Here is a 12,017-nt window from a genome sequence, read left to right as displayed (position 1 = left end):
ACAGGGGACTATTGAACAGTGGAAAAACGTTGCTTGGAGTGAAGAATCGCGATACACAATGTGGCGATCTGATGGCAGGGTGTGGGTATGGTGAATGCCCGGTGAACCTCATCTGCCAGCGTGTGTAGTGCCAACAGTAAAATTCGGAGGCGGTGATGTTATGTTGTGGTCGTGTTTCTCATGGAGGGGGCTTGTACCCCTTATTGTTTTGCGTGGCACTATCACAGCACAGGCCTACATTGATGTTTTAAACACCTTCTTGCTTCCCACTGTTGAAGAGCAATTTGGGGATGGCGATTGCATCTTTCTACACGATCGAGTACCTGTTCATAATGCACGGCCTGTGGTGGAGTGGTTGCAGGACAAAAACATCCCTGTAATGGACTGAACTGCACAGAGTCCTGACCTGAATCCTATAGAACACCTTTGGGATGTTTAGGAACACCAACTTCGTGCCAGGCCTTACCGACCGTCATCGATACCTCTCCTCAGTGTAGCACTCCCTGAAGAATGGACTGCCATTACCCAAGAAACCTTCCAACATCTGACTGAACGTATGCCTGCGAGAGTGGAAGCTGTCATCAAGGCTAAGGGAGGCCCAACACCTTACTGAATTCCAGCATTACCGACAGAGGGCGCTACGACCTTGTAAGTTATTTTCAGCCAGGTGTCCGGATAATTTTGATTACATAGTGTATATTAAAAATATATAGCTTATGTATGAATGGTCATTAGAGTATTGTGTAAACTTTGAAGTAAATCGGTTAAGAACTCCTCAAGATTTTTGGTAATAACGTTTCTCCTTACACTTTACGCGAGCGAACCATCGGGTGATAAGCTAGTATAAAGATAAATATGTATGTTTACTTTTACATTAGCTTAGCACCCGCTGCTTCGCTCGCGTAGAGTGCGTGGTTTCACAGATTTTTTTTCTTTTTCTTTAATCTAGTTATTATGTTGTTCACAAACTGCAACACTTTCGAAACTTTTCTCGTCAATTAAGGCCGTAGTAGCACGGTCTTTCCCGAATGTACTTCTGACCAAACAGTGATTCTGGTAGCAGGAGTCCAAGATTTTGTTAATCACGCCTCTTGCGTTCTTGTGGAGATATTCCCATAGAGACTTTATTCCCTCAGACGTAGTTCTTTGTATCTAACCGAGAAGTGAAATAACAGTTTACATACAATTACCTTTAAAAAGTTTGCAGTATACCGGTAAAGAAATATTTTCTTAAAAGTTTTCATTCTTTATTTCACACCCATTGGGGGTATTCGAAAACAATGCAACACGTACTTTTTATTTCTGATTGAGAAGCCAAATTTAAATTTCGATAGATTTGGCTTTAAAACTACTTTCATAATGAAATATTTTACAAAAATACTTCATCCTCTATTACACCCCCTTATGGGTTGCAATTCCAAAAACACTGAAACATGTATTTTTTTATTGGTAACTGAGAACTCAAATACCAGTTTTCATATATGTAGCTTTAAAAATACCTTAGTAGTCCTTTAACAACGATTTATTTTCAAAGAAAAAAACACTTTCGCTCACTGTTTAACCCCCATATGGATTAAATTTACAACAATGCTGAAACACATCCTTCTTTATGTCACAGCGAGAAACCAAATACCAGTTTCTGCAGGTCTAGCTTCAAAATTGCCTTAATAGCGATATATTTTCGAAAAACCTTTCATCCCCTTAGTTCATCCCTTTGGGGTGGAATAATCAAAAAGCCCTTCTTAAACTACACCTACAGTTACAAGATAAACACACTCTCCAAATTTCAAGTTTCTGTCCTTAGCTGTTCGGGCTGGGCGATGACGAGTAAGTGAGTGAATCAGTCAGTCGGGACATCGTCTTTTATATATAGAGATTAATTGCAAATTCTGATGGAGTACTACTCGGCAGATTTTCCCACACTATGCTCTGTAAAGTAATATAACGCATAGGATACAATTTTTTAAATGAATTTCCTCTCTAATTATTTGCATCGTTCAATTTATGGAATCAGTTAATTGTAAGCCAAAAATTTTAATTTACCTACAGTTAACATACATTCCTTAGCGAATAGAGAAGAAATGTTGCAGATTTGGTTATAAAAATATTAAATAACATTTTACAAATGATTTCGCGATGCACGAGAAACATAGTCCTCATTTGGCGAAACCAAAGAAATATGCTACGCTGTGTGAGTTCCAGTAAAATAATGCTTTCAGACTTCAGTTTGCTGGATATATCCCTGTTATGATATTTCTCTTCCTCATGACGCCACAAACTTATTTCTTGTACTAAATTTATGAGTTCCTCACAATCCATATTTTGCATGTGGTGACGTCACCCGATTCGACCGAAGAAAACAAACTGATTTAAATCCCGCCAACCGTCGTCAAAAGTCTGTACGTCCGGGCACTGGGATCGGCCACACAAAGACCACGCACGTATTTGCATACTGATTTGAAAAGTTCTTTCGATGTCGGTCGCCAGCGGAATGTCAGTGTCACTGAGGCGCAGCCTACCGCAAATACCAGAATGGTCCCTTCTCCATTCTTCCTCAGTCTGAAGTTGCGTTCCCTATCTTATGACCTCATTCTCAATGGGACGTTAACCCTAACCTTCCAGATCCTCCAGAATTTGCGTAGAGATTCTGAACACAAACTACGGGACACGATCTCAGAGAGAATGACGAACAACTAAGAGGTAAGGAAAATAATTTCTGTTTGTGGCACATTTCCGTACAAGAAATAAATCGCTGCTCCTTACCGGACTTCCCTATGACAGCTGAGACCTCGTCGTACTTTCGTGTCGGTATTGTTGACTGTCTCTTTTACGTAAACAGACGTCGACCTCAGGCATTGATCCATGGTTGTTGTTATCTTTCCTTCCCCCCCCCCCCCCCCCCCCCCCACTCTCCCCTCTTCCCGAAAATAGAACTTGCAGTCATCTCAGTCTTCTCTGCAATTAATGTGCCAAGCATGAGTTTAATAATCTGTACTTACGCTGTCTGTGTGTGCGTACTGAACCGACCCAAACTTCCACATGCCACACTGTCTGCATCCCTATACCACTGTCCCCTACATCTGTCGCTTTATGCTCGCAGGTTTACTCTGTATACCTGCACCAGTGAGAACGAGACTACGATATTATCGTCCTTTTACCGCCTCGTCATCTAATATTTACTTGTATGGTGAACAGGCATTAACGAGGACTGATCACCGTCCGAAATTAATTCTAAATAAACTCGCAGACTGCGAATATCTTGGCATCAGCTGTGTTACAGATAGATTACCCATTAGTCTCATACTCTCTGGCGCGGCAATACAGAGGAAAGCTGCGAACATAAAGTGATGAATGTAGGAACTATGGTATAGGAATGTAGACAGTGTGATATGCGGAAGTTTGGATCGGCCCGAGGGCTGTGAACAGATAGTCGAAGTGCCGATAGTTTCGCTTGAGGGGCGAATCACTTACCTTGGTCCAAAGAGGGGTCCAATATTCAGGAAAACACATTTTCAATAAATCGACAGCAACGATTAAAAACTTGGTTTCAGATAAAGCACGGTTTAAGCAGAGTTTGAAAGACTTTTTTTATAGGCAATTCCTTTTACTCTATAGATGAATATCTTAACAGGAACTGTTAGACCAGCTTAAATAAAAATGTCTGTTAGATTTCAGTTTTGACATAATTTGGTCACAACGGTCAAGATTACGCATATAATAAATTACGTGTATAATAAATTTATTAAAAGTTCATAACAATGTTTCATTCTGATAGCGTATTAATTCTGAAAATATTAGCAGTTCCAATTTAATGTAATGTGTTCACCTATTGTGACAATTCCTGACAAATGACCAGGATAGTAAGTATTACATTCAAATGTTCTATGTCTTTTATGTTATACTTTTTGACATATTCCACACCCACGAGAATCATTTCATTTTTTGGGTCCATGGAACGAAAACTGAATCTAATATAATCTATTCTTCCAGGGGAGCTGTAGAGAGAAAAAACTGTAGAGGGTAGCACTTACAACCTGTGTCTTCAATTATCTGCTGGATGTATTCCAAAAACATTCTGGAAATTTAAAAATATGGAATCAATTTGATGACTCCTGTTGATCTCATTCATTACTTCATGAGGATAAAGAGCTAGTTGTGTTTCACAAAAACGGTATTTCCTGAATCCGTGTTGGCTGTTTGTCAATAAATCATTTTCTTCGAGGTGATTCATAATGTTCAAGCACAGTATATGATTCAGAATCCTACTGCAAATCGACTTAGTGATATGGGTCAGTAAGTCATTCGATTACTCCTATTTCCTTTCTTGGGTATTTGTTCGACTTGTGCAGTTTCCAGTCTCTTGGTACGGATCTTTCTATGAATGAGCAGTTGTATACATTTGCTAAGTACGGAGCTACTGTATCAGCATGCTCTGAACACATTGCCACCTTGAGCCATGATTAACAACACTAAAAAGTTATAATATTCCAGTGATTGTTTTAACAAGCAAACTATCTCTCATTTTTTGAATTCCTTGACATTTTAAAGTGGGTTCTATTCCCACTGCAATGTAATAGTGTCGGACTTAGCTTGGGCAGTCATGCTTGATTGTGACATAATGTATACTAATTAAGATCACGTTGTCGTGGAAAAGCACCTTGTAGCTAGGCTGAGCCATAGATTATAGCAATAAAGATAAGTTTAGCAGAAATGTAGAGGCAAGCATCTTGGATCATAAATTATAGTGATATGAATAATTAACAGGATAATAAATTAAATCCTTAATAAACGCCAACATATGCCCACCAACCAATCGGATAAAACCACAGGATCATAAGTTAGGTCCTAAACCATAATGGAATTCCAATGTATAAAAAAAGCTGCAAATGTTTGATTACTTTACAAATAAGTTAATGAGTTAAATATTTGACATTAAGCATGTAAGCGAGAAAAAGCTTAGAAAAGGTTGACAAGTTTGTTGGAAGTCACTAAGTGCTCTCATTCTGAAATACTGGACGAATAAAGTCCAAGTATGAGTGCAACATTAGTTATACTGGCTCAAGACAAGCAAGCAGTTTTTAACTGCAACATTAGCCTTATTGTGTTAAACTTTGAGCATACGATTGAACCTCTTAATGAGTAGATTATGACAGCAGTTTAAATCTTCAAATTCAGCCAACAGTTATGCAAAATGCTAACAAATTTTTATTGCCCGTGGAAGCCTTTAGACAGGTAATCTGCAACTGGTGTCAGTTTCCAGGTTCCAGGATGCTTGCTTAGTAATATAGTGAAACACAGAATAACAACCCAAGTGGCTTGCTGAGAGTGGGGAGGGAACGACCTTGAAAGTGATAGGTGAAGTTTCTTTTTATGTAAGGCTCATAGATTATTGGCCCTGGAAACACATAGTTCCCATATTGACCATTAATTTGCACAAAATAGATAAACAACCACACGAAGCTTTTTGCAGATAATGTTGACACATACAGAGAACTCACAGCATTAGAAAACTGTAGTCAAATGCAGGAAGATCTGTAAAGGATTAACATTTGGTGTGAGGATTGGCAGTTGACTCTCAATATAAACAAATGTAGTGCATTGTGTATAAATAGACAGGAAGTTCAATTATTGTATAATCATAAAATAGCAGAACGATTACTGTAAACAGTCACATCTCACAAATATTTGGGAGTATGCATATGGTGCAGATTAAGGTAGAGCAACAACATTAAACTAATCACTGATAAGGCAGGTGCCAGACTGAGATTCATCCGAAGTATCCTCCACCCACAAAATAGGTAGCTTACAAAAGCCTCATTCGATCAATACTTGAATATTGCTTGTCAGTTAGGTATCTGTACCAGGTAGGACTGACAGAGGAAACAGATGAGGTCCAAAGAAAAGCAATGTGTTTCGTCACAGATTTATCTATTGAGTGCAAAAGCTCCACAGAGATGCTCACAATTTCAGTCACAGACGTTACAAGACAGACATTGTACATCACAGTGTGGTTCATTGTTGAAATTCTGACACTTGAATTCCTAGAGGAGTCAACCAATATATTGCTTCCTCCCATATTCACCTCACAAAAACCTATGAAGGTAATGTTAGACTGATTCGAGATAACGTAGGAGCTTACCAACAATTGTTCTTTCCATGGACAATTCTGGGTTGGAATAGAAAAGGAGATCCAGTGTGCATTGCTCTTGTACAAAGATCGAATTTTACTCATTGCCAAGTGTAGCTTAACTTGTCAGTTAGATTAGTAGTGGCACGTATATTTTAATAAATAACATGGACGGTTTGGATACAGAAACATTTATTGGTTCTTGTGTACCAAGTAGGCTACAAATATCAAAGTTTAAAACTCAGGTGTACATATTGATTGGCTGTTTCTTTTTAATGGTAAGTAAAATGTTGGGCTGATGCGCTGTTTCTTTTTTGAGGACTGGTAAAACGCATGTATTGGCTTAGATGCTCTCCGACTGGCTTGTTCTGAAGATTGTGACATTGCTTAAGAAGAAGCTGTGTGTGTTTTGTATTGTTACAGAATAAATCTTTACATATTTTCATAAATAATACAAACAATTTTTTTGTTTTCTTCAAAATTCTATTTAGCTTTGGTACAAAGATTCAACCACAATCAAGTTTCGGCACCAGGTGGGAAGTGCAGAGAACAAGATCACAGCTGTGGGTACATATTGACTGAATTTTTCATTTTAATGGTTGGAAAAATACTGGGCTTGCCCCTGACTCTTTATGCAGGCAATCCAAAAGTCAAATTTTACCCAAAGTTACTACAACTTTTCTACTTTCGTCACTCATGAAAAATGCCAGCAGGATTACCAGTTTTTTCTGACTTTTCCTTGTTATGTAGTCAAGCAGGCACTCTGTTAACTTCCATCATATTACTATACTAATTATTGTAGTCTTGAAGTATTTGACTCCTTATCAATGCCATATGAGAGTGGATATTGTGGATATTGCTTAGAACATCTTGAGTGTTGCTTAGTCAATCTCTCCCACCGTGCTACCTGTGTTCCTAATCTTCTCTCTAGATGATTACATTTTCGGTATATGTACCACTGCATCGAGTATGGACTGATAGCGTATTTTTCTGATGTATTACATATGGCTGACCTTTTTCTATATTTTAACCATACATTTGGTTACAATATTGCTATTCTTTGACATAATTTTCTCCCAAAAAAAACCAAAGAAAAAAATTTTGTGAGATAATTTTTGTCTTGCTGGTAAGCAAAGGATTGAACTGGCGCATATTCAAATCTTTCTTGACCATTATAATGAATTTAATTAAGAAATGCCCGACATTGTGACAGTACAGTAGATACTAACATGTATGGTTTCTTGTTGAATCTGGAACGAGATTTAAAAGCTGGTAATTATGAAACAGATTCAGACCTGCACAATTTGACTTCGTATATTAAATTTATTGAAGTGACCATGACCTGTTAATGGTTATTCGCATGGTGGCGTTAGTCAGTACGTATAACATCCTTTGTGCACAGACGTCTTGCAACTGCTGCTTTGCTTTGATAAACTGTCTCATGTTGAACATCATCAGATTAGTGCTTTCATTTAGTGATAACAGCCTCATGTGCATCTCTCAAATGTATACCATTCCATATACATTTTTCACTTGCTTTTTCAGTACCGTACCCGTAATCAGGTTAATCGATGGATTCAGATATTTTCAAACAATGAAAAGTCCAATTGTTATGAGTTGACCAAAATGGTCAGAGCATTTATTACCAGCTGACAAAACCCGGATATTCATTATGCCAATTTTCTGTTACAAATAAAAATAAAAAATGTTTGTAGCGTAAAACCGAAAAAATTTCGCTTCCTTGTATTTGTGAAAACAGTAGATGCAACTGCTTCGCGTGTCTACAAAGCGGTTTCGTATATGTCTCTAGGGCAACGCTTCTTCATAACTTCTACAGCCATTTGCGCTTCGCAGTTGAAAGCTGTTTCAGGGACTGCAAAGTTGACAAGACTGTAGGAATGGCGGATAAATTCTAGTCTCCGATTCCACTCGTCGGCTTTGACCAATGACGTCATATCTAAGGCAAAGCTGCTGCACAGAGGCAAGCTATGAAAGGAACGGATCATATTCGTGAACAAACGAATGTAGCATGCGATAAAATCTCACTCACATTTAATGCGATTATTATTTACGAACGAATTACATCAAACCGATATGAAGATACTCGAAATAATTAAGAACAACAGGGAAAAAAATTATGTCTGCGTGGAATTATTATCATAATTCAAGCGAATAGATGGGCACGGAGGACCATTAAACTGCATTACAGTACAGCGCGTGGTGAATTGTGCTATTATAAAATTGCGTTAATTTTAATATTAATTACTCATTCAAATAGGAGAAGCGCCGGAAAGTTGGAGTTTTGGGCGGGGAGAAACTAAATTACAACAGAAGAACGGAAAAATATAGCTAGTGATAACAAATAAGAATTACTAACATGAAATGTGGAGAAACAAATACCCTAAGTCCTAAAAATAAGGCATGCACACAAGAAAGGAAAATCCATAAAAAGTAACAGATATTGGAATCGACAACTAGAATTGGCCAATATATAATGTCAATTCTAGTTACCGATTCCAATATTGCTAATTTTTTGGCCAACGTTCAGAGAGCAGTTACGACCTGGAAAAACGATCTAGTTAACCCGCGGTCGCTCGCATATATTGTCGCGCGATAACTCCCGTGTTATATTTTTTCTAACAATGATACCTTGCATCTTTTTTATCTCTTTATGCCAGCCGAGGACACGTTTATGCAATAAATCATTTCTTTCTTTATTATTACCAAAGCATTATAAATTAGTATAAACATGATATGGAACATGTAATTTGCTAAACTTTAAAATATTTCAACATGCAAAGATTTCACAAACTTTTTTTATTACAATTACAACACCTGTGTGAACAGCAGTTCGTAATATTTATAGCAACTTATGAATTAAGGTTAACCACACTCCCTTTTTACTCGTCAGATTCAGATATGGCTTCTTGTGACATACACTCCTGACAAATAAGAACACTCGATGCTGTATGTTCTTTACAGATAGGGCTGGAACAATGATGGCAGCGATGCTGTCTGACTCTGTTTTTCCTTTTAGGGCAGTAGTAACATCTTGTTTTTTCTCTTGATTCATTTTCTTCTTTAGCTGTCGGTAGTTTGCTAATGTGTACAACACCTTTTATTTTCTCCTTCAAGCAACGTGATATCCTCAGAATCGACGTGCGTTCGATCATGTGGGTTTTTGTAAGCTTCATACTCGATTCTGTGATGAATCTTCTCCGTGGAATTAAGTCATTTGTATTTACCTTATATATTATTTGGGCATTTATTGCTCCGATGTTCAACAAGCTGAAAAACAGTGTAAGAGGCCAGCGGTTGCTTATTCTTGAAACAGAATATTCTGATTTCAAACGGTCGACAACATCTACACCTCCCTTTGTGAGATTGTAAAATGTAATGACTTCAGGTTTGTTCGCTTCGCCACTCTCAGCGTCTATAGCATCGACGCTGTGCATGGTGAATAACATTATAACATTTTTTTGTGTTACTTTTTTGGTACGTATGAGCAAATCAAGCAGTTGTTGCTTCGTTTTTCTCCAAATGCGAATATGCTGCTGTTTAGTTGCCTACACTTTACGTCCAGAAGTTCGGGTGGAATTTCTCCTTTATTCTTCCATAGAGTACCTACTACTGTGAGTCGATGATTGGCATACATTTTGTTAGCCAGTAGTACAGATGTAAAATAATTGTCCATCGTCACGTTTCTGCCTGTTTTGTCAATCGGTCGAATCAATCGTCACACCACATTCTCTGCATCATTGGTTACGTGATATGGCCCAATACGCTGTTTGTCTGTATATACTTCCATATTTAGCGTATAAAACGTTCTGGCATCACAGAGCACATATGCCTTGATGCCATATTTTTCAGGCTGTTTGCTATATACTGTATGAATCTGCAACGTCCACGGAATGGTTGTAACATCTCGTCTATCACTGTCAATGCACCGGCACCATAGCTCTTCTTGCAAACATTCACAAATTCGTCAAATGTTTCTCTAATAGGCGCCAGATTATGTTTCCTTTCTCTGAGCTCTCGTAGATTTGACGTCAAAATGTATAGCTTGCAGAAGTGTGTGAAACCTTCGTTTGCTCATCGGTGCAATAAAGAAATCTGGTGCAATCCCATCAGTGGCCCCATAGTTCATTAAGTATTGAGACGCTGTGACTTTTTCACTCCTGCGAGATATAATACACCAAAGAAAGCAGGTAATTCAAAATCTGTTGGTGGGCAGTCTCGAGCACTCCGTGAATAAGGTGCTGCCATTCCGTCAAGTTACACTATCTGAAAAAAATAATTTCCAGCATTCCAAAATTGTTTTCGAATTTTGTGAAACACCCTTCACACCTGGAAGCTGTGTTACAGTTTTCTGAAGCCAGTTTTTGCTGCTGGAGCGTGTTGCTTCAACCATTCTGTTATTCCATGCTTACCAAGAAAGTTTCACGATCTATATATTGATTGAGAAACAGCTGTAGCAGAAGTATCAGATACACTATCTGACTGATCTGTTGCGGTATTGATCTCTTCATGCTCAGAGGGTGCGTCAGTATCTGATGACAGACCTTCTATGTAAATACCCTCGTCTGGTGGTTCAATAACCACATCAGTGTCTGTTCCTCTGACATGACTTCTTCCCTGAAAAGTTTTATATATTTCATATCCGACATAGAAAATCATGTATTCTGTATAAACAGTTGCTTCATTCAATTCGTAAAACCCAACAAGAACACTTACTTTTCTTCTAAAAGACGTAACATACGCTGAACACCTTCAGGAGAAAACAAACGAACACAGCCACACGTTACAAGTACAAGAAACAGACTAAAAGTGAAGTAAGGCGGTATTCCACGAAAGGAGAAGTATAAGTGAAGACTCCCGCGTTAGAAAAAATCGAACACTGCTCATCACTTCAAACAATGGCACAACTAGCAAGCTATTGTTGAAATTTGAGTGTCGAGTCACAGAGGAATTGAAACATGGGATATGAAAGAAGACCTTACTAGATCGTCAGTTCATTTGCTTTGAATTGTGCTGGAAAATTTAACTAAAATCATAAATGTTAGATTTTTCTAACGACACAAGTGATCGCGGGTTAAGGAACTATTTAATAGGTGAAATCGGTAACTGGGATTGACCTATATAGGAGGTCACTTCTACACTACTGACCATTAAAATTGCTACGCCAAGAATTAATGCAGATGATAAATGGGTATTCATTGGACAAATATATTATACTAGAACTGACATGTGATTACATTTTCACGCAATTTGGTGCATAGATCCTGAGAAATCAATACCCAGAACTACCGCCTCTGGCCGTAATAACAGCCTTGATACGCCTGGGCACTGAGTCAAACAGAGCTTGGACGGAGTGTACAGGAACAGCTGCCCATGAAGCTTCAACACGATACCATAGTCCATCAAGAGTAGTGACTGGCGTATTGTGACGAGCCAGTTGCTTGGCCACCATTGACCAGACGTTTTCAGTTGGTGAGAGATCTGGAGAATATGCTGGCCAGGGCAACAGTCGAACATTTTCTGTATCCAGAAAGGCTCGTACAGGTCCTGCAACATGTGATCGTGTATTATCCTGCTGAAATGTAGGGTTTCGCAGGGATCGAATGAAGGCTACAGCCACGGGTCGTAACACATCTGAAATGTAACGTCCACTGTTCAATGTGCCGTCAATGGGAACGAGAGGTGACCGAGACGTGTAACCAATGGCACCCCATACTATCACGCCGGGTGATACGCCAGTATGACGACGTTTTGCCTTCGTGCACCCAGGTTCGTCGTTGAGTACTCCGTCGCAGGCGCTTCTGTCTGTGATGCAGTGTCAAGGGTAACTGCAGACATGGTCTCCGAGCTGATAGTCCATGCTGCTGCAAAC

The 12,017-nt window shown here is 38.7% G+C and overlaps 1 protein-coding gene across 1 annotated transcript in view; it reads left to right on the top strand.

The window, feature by feature from the left end:
• Positions 1 to 12,017, top strand: part of LOC126416661 (acylphosphatase-2) — a 156,342-nt gene that overhangs the window by 109,388 nt on the left and 34,937 nt on the right. The window lies entirely within an intron of this gene.

The sequence above is a fragment of the Schistocerca serialis genome, chromosome 8 (assembly GCF_023864345.2).
Source record: "Schistocerca serialis cubense isolate TAMUIC-IGC-003099 chromosome 8, iqSchSeri2.2, whole genome shotgun sequence".
Lineage (NCBI taxonomy): Eukaryota > Metazoa > Arthropoda > Insecta > Orthoptera > Acrididae > Schistocerca > Schistocerca serialis.
Note: the sequence above shows the minus strand (reverse complement) of the source record. Positions and strands in the feature narration are given on the sequence as shown.